The 11152-nt window shown below is 41.2% G+C and overlaps 1 long non-coding RNA gene across 2 annotated transcripts in view; it reads right to left on the bottom strand.

The window, feature by feature from the left end:
* LOC104913816 overlaps positions 1 to 11146 on the bottom strand; it is a 44380-nt gene extending 33234 nt beyond the window's left edge. For both annotated transcript variants that reach the window (XR_002120847.1, XR_004161750.1), the window contains exons 1-3: positions 9946 to 11146; positions 9340 to 9546; positions 7401 to 7507 (exon numbers count right to left, since the gene is read on the bottom strand). This is a non-coding gene — a long non-coding RNA (uncharacterized LOC104913816). The remainder of the gene's footprint in view (positions 1 to 7400; positions 7508 to 9339; positions 9547 to 9945) is intronic.
* Positions 11147 to 11152: the final 6 nt, after the last annotated feature.

The following is an 11152-nucleotide window of genomic DNA, read 5'->3' as shown; positions in this document are numbered from 1 at the left end:
AACACTACTCAGGGTCTCAATAAATCAGATGATTCTTTCATCAACTCCATGCAGTAACTATATGCATGCATACATACGCAAGCTGGCCATTCTATGAATAAAGCATAAATATTCAGGCACCTATGGTGGCAGGAGCACAGCCACATGCCTAACCTGTGCTAAGCCACTGGTGTTCTACAGGCAAGCCAGTATAATGGCTGCCCTGCCAGTCTTCTGCAGTAAAGTGCAGAAAAGATACAGATGTCGTGTAAGCACGGAGCCTCTATAGAGCAATCAGGATGACAGAAACAGTTGCTGTCTGTGCACAGATATTTAACACAAGGCAAGGGCCACAGCCCCCATTCACGTGGACACTTGGAGCCTTCAGGATTCACACAGGCTTGCTGTGGTACAAGATTCTGCAGAGAACTTCCCCTTTCAGTTCTCACGTATTTACCCTCAAAGGGCAATTCTAATTCCTGAGCTGACTTGAAATTTTGCTTCTGACTTAATTTAACTGTGCAAAAGTCACTCAGACCAGAATCTGCAAAAAGGGCACTCAGTTTTGGTGCTAGATTTGAAATAAGCATTAAGGCTTCCCAGGTAGCTCCCAGTGCATTTCTTGAGCTGAGCAAGGAACATGAGCTTAGACTTCAGCTGCTGCTAATGAGTACAGCCACCTCCGTTTAAATAGAGGCACCTGTCAGCTCACACTGGTACCAGCTTTACAATGATGTTTAGCAGCTTAAAGAAGTTGATGGAGTTAATGGGAATTAGGTACCTAACCTACTTAGATGCTGCTATAAATGCTGCTAGGCATGTTTAGGTACCTAAATATCTTAGTAAGTCTTTCTCCTCACAGCCTACAGCGATACTGTACCAAAAATCAGCTACTAATGAATAAAGCCTGCCCTTTGTCCTCTGTAACTAGCTTTGCCTTTCCCTAGGGATTGATTTCACATCATACTAAAAATACCAGCTGTCTCACAGGTAGTACCATCCAGGTTCTTTTTGCATTTTTGGTAGCTTGATTATTCATTGCTCATTCCATACCCTTCTTTCAACACATATGGCTAATGGTGCCATGGATCTAGTAGGTTGATATTTTTGTAACATTCTTTTGAGATAAATTAGGAATTAGGATGGGAAGTTAAAATCTAATGACCAATACTGATTTTGTTGCCATAGTATGGTACCCAAGTCAAATTCAAACTAGTTAAAACTGTTCATTCAAAGGGAACATATGGAAAAAAAAAACCAATGCACACCTTCTTCCCAGTTATGCCCACGTGGGAAGTTATCTGGGAAGTTAGTGTATCCCCTGCAAAGTTTGCCCCTGAATCCATAAGGCTGTCTCTGATTTTGGACTCCTGCTTTCAAAGAGATTCATCCCTTGCCTCAACAAGAGATGAAGGGAGCTAACACAGAATTGGTAGTCTGATACCATTACCCGAAGATCTCTTGAGTAAAAGAAACTATGGAAAATCAGCAGTTTTGCCACAGTTTGGATAAGTCACAATTTCACCCTGACTCCGAGAAGCCACAGATTTATCAGAAATGCCTTAATCTCTTTTAAAGTACCCTGCTCTCTACCTATTAAGTCATCATTTCCCTATGGTCCAATTATTATTATCATTAAGAACACTCCTTGCTCTTGTATGTGAAGAGAATTCTTTAAAACGCGATTAAAATAGAAGAAGATATAAAATGATGTTTGTGGCCTAAAATAAAAAAGTAATAGCATCACCACGGAAAAGAGATGACCTTAGCATTGGGATTCCTTCTCATGTTTTCATTTTTACTCCAAAGAGGATGGTAACAAACTCCAAACTGCAAAGAGGAATGGTAATCATCCTTTCCAACTACAGTGGCCTCAAAAATCCAAGAGCCCTGAGCTCTCCAGGGATTGTGAAGCTTTCCATCCCCAGGCAGCAGACTGAACTGCGTTTATTAATCTCCAGCCCCTGCCACCAGGGACTCTAACATTAGGTACTGTAATTAGTCACCATGGGGGTTACAAATTCCAAGTCAAAGACAACTGTACATAATTGATGTCATGGCATGAAGAGGAGCTGATGAGCCCATTAAGAAAGCTGCCTGTCACTCTCAGAACATCCTGTTCCTTAAAATTAAGTACAGAAAGTGTTGTAAATGATAAAGGTGCAGAGGAACAGGAAATAGGACACCTGCAGAGTTGAAGACTGATTGTCTTATTATTTGGCTATTTGGAAGATGCAACTGAAAGGAAGCCTTTTATCATTAAAGGAAAATGTTTAAATGCAATTAATCTTATCTCATTCATTTCTCTGTCTGCTCATCTTTGGCATCTTACAGTCAGTTGAACTTAAGTTCTCAAAAATACCTATGTGCTTAACTGGTTACAATTTTATGTGCTGAAGTAGCAGCTAATATGGTCTACAGTGCTCCAAAAAATGTTTAGATTCCAGCAGCACATCATATTTTTAAAACAAATCGGTGGTAAATGCACACCAAGAAGAAAGTCCTGTGGCTGGCTGAAGATAAGTGCTGTGCTCAGAGATACTTGGTTCAAAGCTCTGGAGTCCATTTTAGTCAAAGTTTGTTATAATTTCTTGTTCTCATTGTTATGTATACACACAAATTAACCTATTTACAAATGGATGCAATTTCAGGGAAGTGAAGGAAAAGGCCTCAGTAACTTCAGCACGTTCAGAAAATACAGATTCCTTCTTAGAAAAAAATTTCTCAGCCTGCAGGAATGAAGTTTTTCATGGCACAAGAGAGTTCTACAAGAGGTCTCTGCGGTGAGGGATGATTACTTCCTGGGGAGGTGAGAAATGCAGTAATTAGCAATTTGATTTCTGATGTGGCTGAGAGAAATAGTTCTTCTCCACTTAAGGAGAAAGATCTATAGTTTCTGCTGCAGACAAATTGGAAAGGTAAGTTGAGGGACATGATGCTGCTGGGGGTGGGAACAGTGGCACGCAGTAATGACTGACTTTAGTAGTTCAAGTTGTTGATACCAGCACAACATCCACCTGCTGTTCTTCTCCTGCCCTTCTCACTGTCACCTACCATGTTTCTGAGGCAAGGACTACAGCTCTGACATCTCCCAAACAGCCTGCAGTAATCCCAAATACCTGTGATAAGAAGCATGGCTCTGCAATTGAGGCTGAAGGCGTTGAGAGCAAGGAAGGACAGTGAGTCAGCTGGACGTACGTGCATTACGCCATGTCCCTGCCAGGGATGGAGCCTAATTGGATTGCACAAATGCGACTTCTGTGTCTCTTGATCAGAAAACCAAATTAAGCCTCAAGAAGTTTCAAACAAATCCCTACCTGAAAGTTTGCCTTGAAAAGAAAGTGCTGATAGCTAGTGTTATTTCAGCTTTGCCCTAGAACGGAAGTGAAATGAAAACTCCAAACCAAAACTACTGCTTTAAAACAAATGAGAGAAGCAAAGTACAAGCAGCAGATCTGCTGAATTTCTGGGTGCACTGAACAAAATCAGTCATGTGATAATGACAGGATTTTCTAGAAGACCTTTTAGGCATGCAATTTCTGTATTAATCTGTTCAGAAGTCCCTAGAACATCTGTTTCTTCTCTAAAATGGGAGTAACAGCCACTATTAACAACCACTTTTTACAGTGCAATGACAGCTACAGATGAAAGCATGGTAATTACGAGTGGTGACTACTGCTTGATGAAAGATATTTTTGAGAGCTTTTCTGTCAAGATCTTTTTTAATCTCTGTGCAGATTCTGGATATGAACCTCAGCCACGACTGCAGTTCATGCAATTCTGAGGGAGGAGAGAGGATTAAAATCACAGATTACAGGAGGATCCAGCTGGATTCAAGCCTTTTGAATCCAGGTCACAGGCAGGCTAGGAGCAGCTCCCGCTGCCCATCCTGACAAGCACTGAGCAGGCAAGGCTGGGCTGTGCAGCCCGCACTGCACTCCCTGCACTGCACTCAGTGCTGTGGCCTCCCAGCAGGGCCCAGCAGCTCCTCCCCTGCAGTGCTCGCATGCTGGAGAAGAGCTAAATCAGCAGAGTTCTGTAATTTTGAGAGGAACTCCTCTAAGTGTTGAAGAAAATCACAACTCCTGTTATCTAGCATAGAATTGGAAAGCTTCTAATTTTTTTTTTTTCCGGAGTTAATTTGTAAATTCTCTTTAGTGCTGTCTGTGCTGATGCCTGATCATAAGGGGGCCTCTGAGTGCTGAAATGTGTGTTCTCTATGAACCAAAAGTGCAGTGTTTGTGTCTATAGCTGCAGTGTGTGTCAGTTACAAAAGCTCATCCCAGGAACATGTACATATTTTAGTTTTTGTAAAAGTTTACCAGCAACTTTGGGAACAGCAAACCTACATTTATAGTAAATCCAGTGTTACCTTTTCAGAAAAGACATTGGCACGACCATGACAGATCCTTTTCTGACCTTCATAACAGAAATATAGTGTTTCCACAGATTTCTTTGATTTTACAAACCAGTCTGTGTGGCAGTGAGATACAATGCCAGAAAAATTTCAACAGCCCAGTGAGAATGAACTGTTTCAGCAGGCACTACTCATGAGCCACTAATCCCACAATAATCACACCTTTGACTGCCTTCCAGAGAGCCTCAGTGCAACTCTTAAGTAAACCAGGCATTCCAGAGCAAGCTGTGTTTTCTTGTAGGCCATATGCACAGAATTTCTGTTCAAGCCGGATTGATCCTGTAGCATGGGGAGAGCCTTCACCTCTGATGGAATGAGGACAGCTCAGCCCCAGAAAGCGTTCACAGCCTGGAAGGATCACACCCTCTGGACCTGGAGGAGTTCTCAGTAGTTCAGGATTCAAGAAGCAGAAATCAGGCAGCTTGTATCCATGGTATCTAACGAGGCAACTCATGTCACTGCTAAAAATACAAACCTGCTTGCAAAAGTATATTCTAATAAGATCTGCATTTGTACTGCATTTGCACAACAAGCTTCTGCTGAGACTCCAGTTGTTCCAAATGCTAATAGTGCATAATGATAGCTTAGGGGAGGAGGAGACACAGGTGTAAAACAGCTGCAGCCCAAGGAAAATCTAAGCTCCTGGTGCTCTGCCTTTGCCTTTCTTTCCCACCTGGAAGCACTTGGGGTTAAGCACTGAGCAGGACACTGTGCCTCTAACAGCATGCTGCCCTATGGGCATCATGAGTTACTGCTGGGAACTCAGCAAATCAGTGAGGAAGCTTCTTTGCGTATATCTTCAAAAGATAAATGCAGTGGCAGCCATTCAAAGTATGTGCTCCACATACAAATGAGTAACTGAAACCTCTCTGACACTGCTAATGCTTTCAGCTATTAGGAAAATAGTAATGCCACCTGGAAAGAAATACAGCTGCAAACAGGATAACCATTAAATAGCTGCATGCCAGATTATGGGGCTCTTTCCTGGGAAGTAAGAACAGTACAGAAGAGAAGCTGAAAGTTCCTAGAAGAAGCAACCAGCATCATAAGGTAAAGACATCAAATCAGGCACAACTCCACCGACAATCTGGAATTTGCATCAGCAAAGAGCTTTGGATGCTATTTGTCTGGCCTCCACAGAGCAAAAGGAAATAAAAATAATAAAAATAAATAAATAAAATAAAATAAAAAACCAGAGCTCCATGCCACTGAAGCAAATGCAGAGATATCACTTGGCTTCAGAACATGTTGTCTATCCAGCTAATATAATAAGCATAGATGCAAACTCTGTCTCATCTGGCAAAATGTTGAGAGATGAGTAACTCTAGTGGAGAAGAGAGGACTGTATTCATCTCTGTTCTGCAGTCAAAGGTCTAGGTGATACAGACAGTTGATTATTGTTCTGTGTGTTGTCTTTTCTAAATTATGTACTGAATTTCTAGTGATTTTAAAGATAACTAGCCAGCTTTTTAGGAAAGATACATAACTTTATCATCACAAGAACCTGGTTCTCTCTCCTGGTTAAGAAATATCCCTCTGCTTGCAGAGGGTGGGGAAAAAAAAGTCAGAAAAATGAGTTGGTTCAACAATACACAGCTTTGAAAAAATATTAAATTGATAGACAAGCACTTCTCCATCTAGATTCACAAAACAGAAAATCTAACAGCTTTGCTAGTTCTTTGTATGCACCATTGTAAGCCTTGTAATTCTGATAAAATGGGAAAATAAATCATTAGATTCCATGAGCATCTCCATTACTATGTATCTTTCTTAAGCTTGCTAACTTCACAGTATATTAGATCTCAGGTTAAACCAACCTAGGTTTGCTTAAATGTGTAACAGTGCTTTATTTAACAGTGAAGTATGGGTAGACATTATTCCAACATTGCTGTGAACATCTGTTCTGAGTTACCAAAATTCCAGCTGAAAAACAAATATTTCCACTATAAATCAACCAAAACATTATCCAGAGTGTTGTAACAGATGCTAAATGATTCTGGCTCACATCACCCTGTGGTTTGGCTCTTCTCTTAAAATTGCTGAGAATATATTTATTTACACACTTCAAGAAATACGCATTTGAAATGGCTATTTAAGCTTACTTAGAACGTGTCTGATGTTAGTTCAAAGCTAATGGGCACTTGAGAGACTATTCTTATTAACTACAGATGCTGCAATTTAACATAAACTCTGCTTACAGCTTCCCAAATAGACCTGCTCCAGTGCAATCCCTAGAGCATTATCCTGCTCAAGTACTCCGAATGCTTCGATCCAGCAGCACTTGAACTGGTGACTTGGAGTTTATGCAAGGGGGAGTACTTGGGGTTTTCTTTCTATTCTGCTGTGCTTTGGTGTGTGTGTTTGTTTTTTCCCCCCATTGTTATGCTGCTATTCATCTTTAGTTTCATGAGCTAAATGAATCAGAAGTGCTGTTGATTTAACGGGGATAAAAGAAATGAGATTTGTTTACTAAGCATTAAATTGGGAAAAAGGCTTTGAAAGAGGCTTCCTGGTTAATGGTCTCAGTTTGTGAATAAAATGATCTGTTTAAGCAGATGTTGTAATTCCATACTTTCAGGTGTTTAATTGCAATAAGCTGCATCTGAGCAACTCTAATTAAAGATTCTTCCCATTCAAAAAGACTTTGCAATGTTAGAGATATGTCAGCCCAAGAGAGAACAGTAAGTAGCAACAAAACCTTACAAGTGGGAAAGAAAAATGTCTTTGGTTTATTCCTCTTTCTTTTCATGCTATACGCTTTGGTGGGGAGTGGAAGAAACAATGCTGTGTTTTGAGGATAATGTTTTGTAGTTGCTAATGATTTTCTGTCCTAAATGCTTGGAGGAAAACTGCAGACTAAATTTAACAGCGCCTTTTATGATGGTTGGGAAATGGGAGCTGCAGGCTAGATATCCAGCCCACAAACAATAGGAACACATGGTCCATCCAGAGACACGATGGTGGCAAATGGAGTACTTGAGGGAAGTAAAAGAGAACAGCTTACCCTGCCATTGTGACTGCGGCGTGTGTTGGACTGGAGTTTTCAGAGTCTGCGTCAATGTGAACGGAATTCATTGAGGGGGCTTCAGCCGTAAGCGCTCGTGTTAATCCCTGTCAGAGATTTTCAACTTCTTGTAAGAGTGTAGGACCACATTCTCTAAAGGCAATTTGTTAATTAATGCATAACAGTAAAGAAATTCTGCCTATGTTTAAGCAGCATAAAGATGTGTATTTAGCTTAACAATTCTATCTGTAAGGAGATTGAAATGCGCATTCTGTATAAAAGACTGCAGGCTGCATCTCTTTTATGGCATTATATATTTGCTTTATATATTGTTAATTAGACCTAATTTAGGCCTTCAAAGAAAAATCTCATTAAAATTCTGATTAGTGATGCTGGCAAGCAGCCATCTAAAAAGCCTCTATTTCTTCCTTTGATAAGTTTCAAACAGCTATAGCAAACAGCAAAAATAAGATCACAGCCTTCTTTCTTATGTCAATCAAAATGATGTATTCTTCAGGTCAAAGCCATTTAAGGGAAAATACAGGAGGACGTGTTTATTTCCTTGCGTGTGTTGTTGTTGCATGGCTGTAGAATACTGGTTATGTTTATGCCTTTTGGCAATTAAAAAAAAATAAATAAAACCCACCAGTGCCTATGAAAATGCTACACTGCCAGGTAATTAAAGATACATTTTTTTAAAAGCTTAAAACAAAATGCGTGGGAGTAAAATGAACGCAGATCTGTTTTAATATGAAACCAGTTATGTCTGATGATTTCGGAATAGGTTACTGCCCAAGGCTTTCAATATAGCTTGTAGTCTAAATGTCTGACCAGGAAAATATAGAGGCAAGAATCTCTTTAATCCAGATGTAGACAATTATGCAACCACATTTCCACATATCAAGGCCGATAACTTTAAAATAAAATACGATATTAAAAAAAAAGTCAAAGGCAGAATAAAGCAATGAAAAGAAAAAAATCATTCTATGGTATCTTGTGTCTGCACGAACATCAGAAGTTTGTACAATGCAGCTGCCAGCTACCACTATAACTTTTGCATTTCATTTAAATGCACAAAAATAGTTTTACAAAGCTGAACATGTTTGAAATGGCAACTGTTATGCAGCTCTCTTAATGTATATTTTTTTCCATACATGTCTGTCCTTATAGGAGACATCAGTAATCTACTCTTGGTAGATTAATAATCTACTCATCTACTCTTTCAGAAGGCAGCAGGACCTCTGCAGGGGGCTGCTGACCACAGCTGAGGCAGAGTATTTGCACTGTGGCTGCCCAGGATCTGCTCCTTGCACTCTGAGCACAATTCCCAGTGTGCAGCTGCTCCGTCCTGAGTCACAGCAGGCAGCAGCTCCGGACACTGCTAAGGCAGAGCCAACAAATGGTTATGGGAAAATACCTCCACTTCCTTTTGGTAAACACTGAGCATACAACCGAAATCCAGATTTTGGATGCTCAGTATTAGTAAAGCTTATTCAATATTTGGAAATGCATTTTAAAAATCCAAGTTAATCTTTAGAGATCTAATCTGTCTCGCTGCATCAAATAAAGGAAGGAGTTGCGTGCATAAAATGCAAGGTATGTTTGCCTCTTAAAATGGTGGATGCTGTTCATTTCTGTGTTGCTTTATGGTACTTACAAATGTAGGTTTCAAAATACATGAAAAGTCTGGTAGACTGGTATTGCACATACTCAGTGTATATATTCTAATACTCAGATAACAACTAGTTTCCAACTCATTCTTTTTATTTATGAGAAATTAAAAAAAAAAAGGCCATAGAAGAGACATGAAAATAGATTTTAAGGAAGGGTGCTGCAGCCTGACCTTGGAACTGAGAACCTTCTCCACTACTGCATATAACTGAGTGGGAAAACATTTTGGGATGGTAAGGAGGGGTGGAATGAGAGGGGAAAATCTCACCTGCAAGCCTTAATGTATCCAGTCCTTCAGGATAAACTGCATACAGGCTAGTAACAAGCACTCCTGCACTGCTTGCTGTTCTTTTAAAATGTGTGCTGTTACGATGATTCTTTCATAAAAAGGCATAGCATGACTTCTAATGCCTTTGTTTGGAAGGCTGATTGTTGTCTCCAGGACTTGTCCCAGTTTTCCAGCAGGTCAGGCTTCCTTGAGAACGTAAAGAGGTTTATTGTATTTCTAGGTTCTTAATAAATACCAGAGATTAAAAACTGGTTTTCTGTATTTTTTTTAAGAGTAAGATCTGGGAACAAGGTGACTGTTACAGAACTGAGCCCAGAACTACAGACAAAGGAATCCTAAGCTTTGGGCAGCTGCCTTGCAAGTCTGGAGCCCAGAGCACTGGTCAGATTTTAGTGGGTGTTCCGTATGAAGTTTTACAAATCCAGATCTGATAAGCCTGAACATGCAGAACACTTGAGGCTAAATTCTGCCTGACCTTCCCCAGCACCATGCCTCTGGCAAGCTTGCTGAAAACAGCCATTTGAAGTCAGAGAAATCTGGGTCATTGACTTCACTAGAAACTCTGAATAAGGAAGAGATGCTCACCTTTCACTCCTTTCTCCCATTACAGCTCTGCCTGGGGATGGGATGTTTCATTCTCTGCTTGTGGGTGCTCTTCTATCTCCAGTAAAACCAGCGCCAAGTTCCAAAATCAAACAGCCTAAGCATGTAAGAACAGCTATTTCTAACTGCCTTCCTGCTGCACGCAAGCCAAAAGTGAGAAAGGAATAGGAGCCGAGCACAGAGAAAGGATCAAATTGTTTCTCCCACTGGCACCAGCTGGAAGTTACTCTCGTTCAGATCAATGTCCAACTGCAGAACAGGCCAGCGACTTCTTTGTGGCTTGTCTCAGTCCAGCTGTTTCATCTCATTTCACCAGCTAGTCACACCTGTGGGGTCTGAACAATTCCCTGAGGCATCAAGGGCACCAGGTGTTTGAAACAGTCCTGAAAGGCCACTTAGTGCTTGGTGAGGTTATGGTTGCTTTAAAAAATTATAGGAAAGTATTTATTCCAAAAATGTAGTCATCGTTGAGAGTAACACTCACTGAGTTCAAACCAGGTCAGCTGTCCAGAAAAGTACATGCATTTGATCTACTGTCATGGTCAGGACTGACTGTAAATGTTGGCAGCAAAAATGATCAATCTTTCAGCTCCCAGCACATAAGCAGTAACTGGTTATTTTTCTGAGAACTGGAATGACTCTTGGCACTGCCCCCAGATTACTTCAGAGAACTTCCTCTGCCATCACCCCAATGCTGTTCCAAACCTGTCTCTCCCACATTCATTAAAAACCTTTGGAAAAAAAAAAAAAGAAATAATAAAAACGGAGGGGGCAGATTGTGGTTCCTTCAGGAGAGGTCCTTGCTCATGCAGTCAGCAGGGCACGGCACAGGGCAGGGTGTGCTGCTGGGCTTCGTGTTCCCCTTCAGGAGCTGCTGGCTCTGAGCTCTGCCTGGGATGTGGGTGTCTAAACGTAAGCATTTGGCTTTCTATGCACCTCTCAGTAACGGGTCCAGTCGGGCAGATGGAGGTGGACTAACACCCGACGCCAAGCAGGGGGTGCTCTGCTGTTTTACACCTAAAACAAAGACTGGAGCCGTTGTCCCTTCCGCAGCCTGCAGGAGGGCGGTGCCAAACCGAGGTATTTCAGCCACGGGGAACCGCTTCCCTGCACGTTCCCCAAACCCCGCTCTCCTGCCTTATGCATCCTTCCCGCTACTTTTGCAATTTTCTCCCCCCCGCAAAAAAAA

The sequence above is a fragment of the Meleagris gallopavo genome, chromosome 20 (assembly GCF_000146605.3).
Source record: "Meleagris gallopavo isolate NT-WF06-2002-E0010 breed Aviagen turkey brand Nicholas breeding stock chromosome 20, Turkey_5.1, whole genome shotgun sequence".
NCBI lineage: Eukaryota > Metazoa > Chordata > Aves > Galliformes > Phasianidae > Meleagris > Meleagris gallopavo.
The sequence above is the reverse complement of the archived record's forward strand: the minus strand, read 5'-3'. Positions and strand labels throughout refer to the sequence as shown.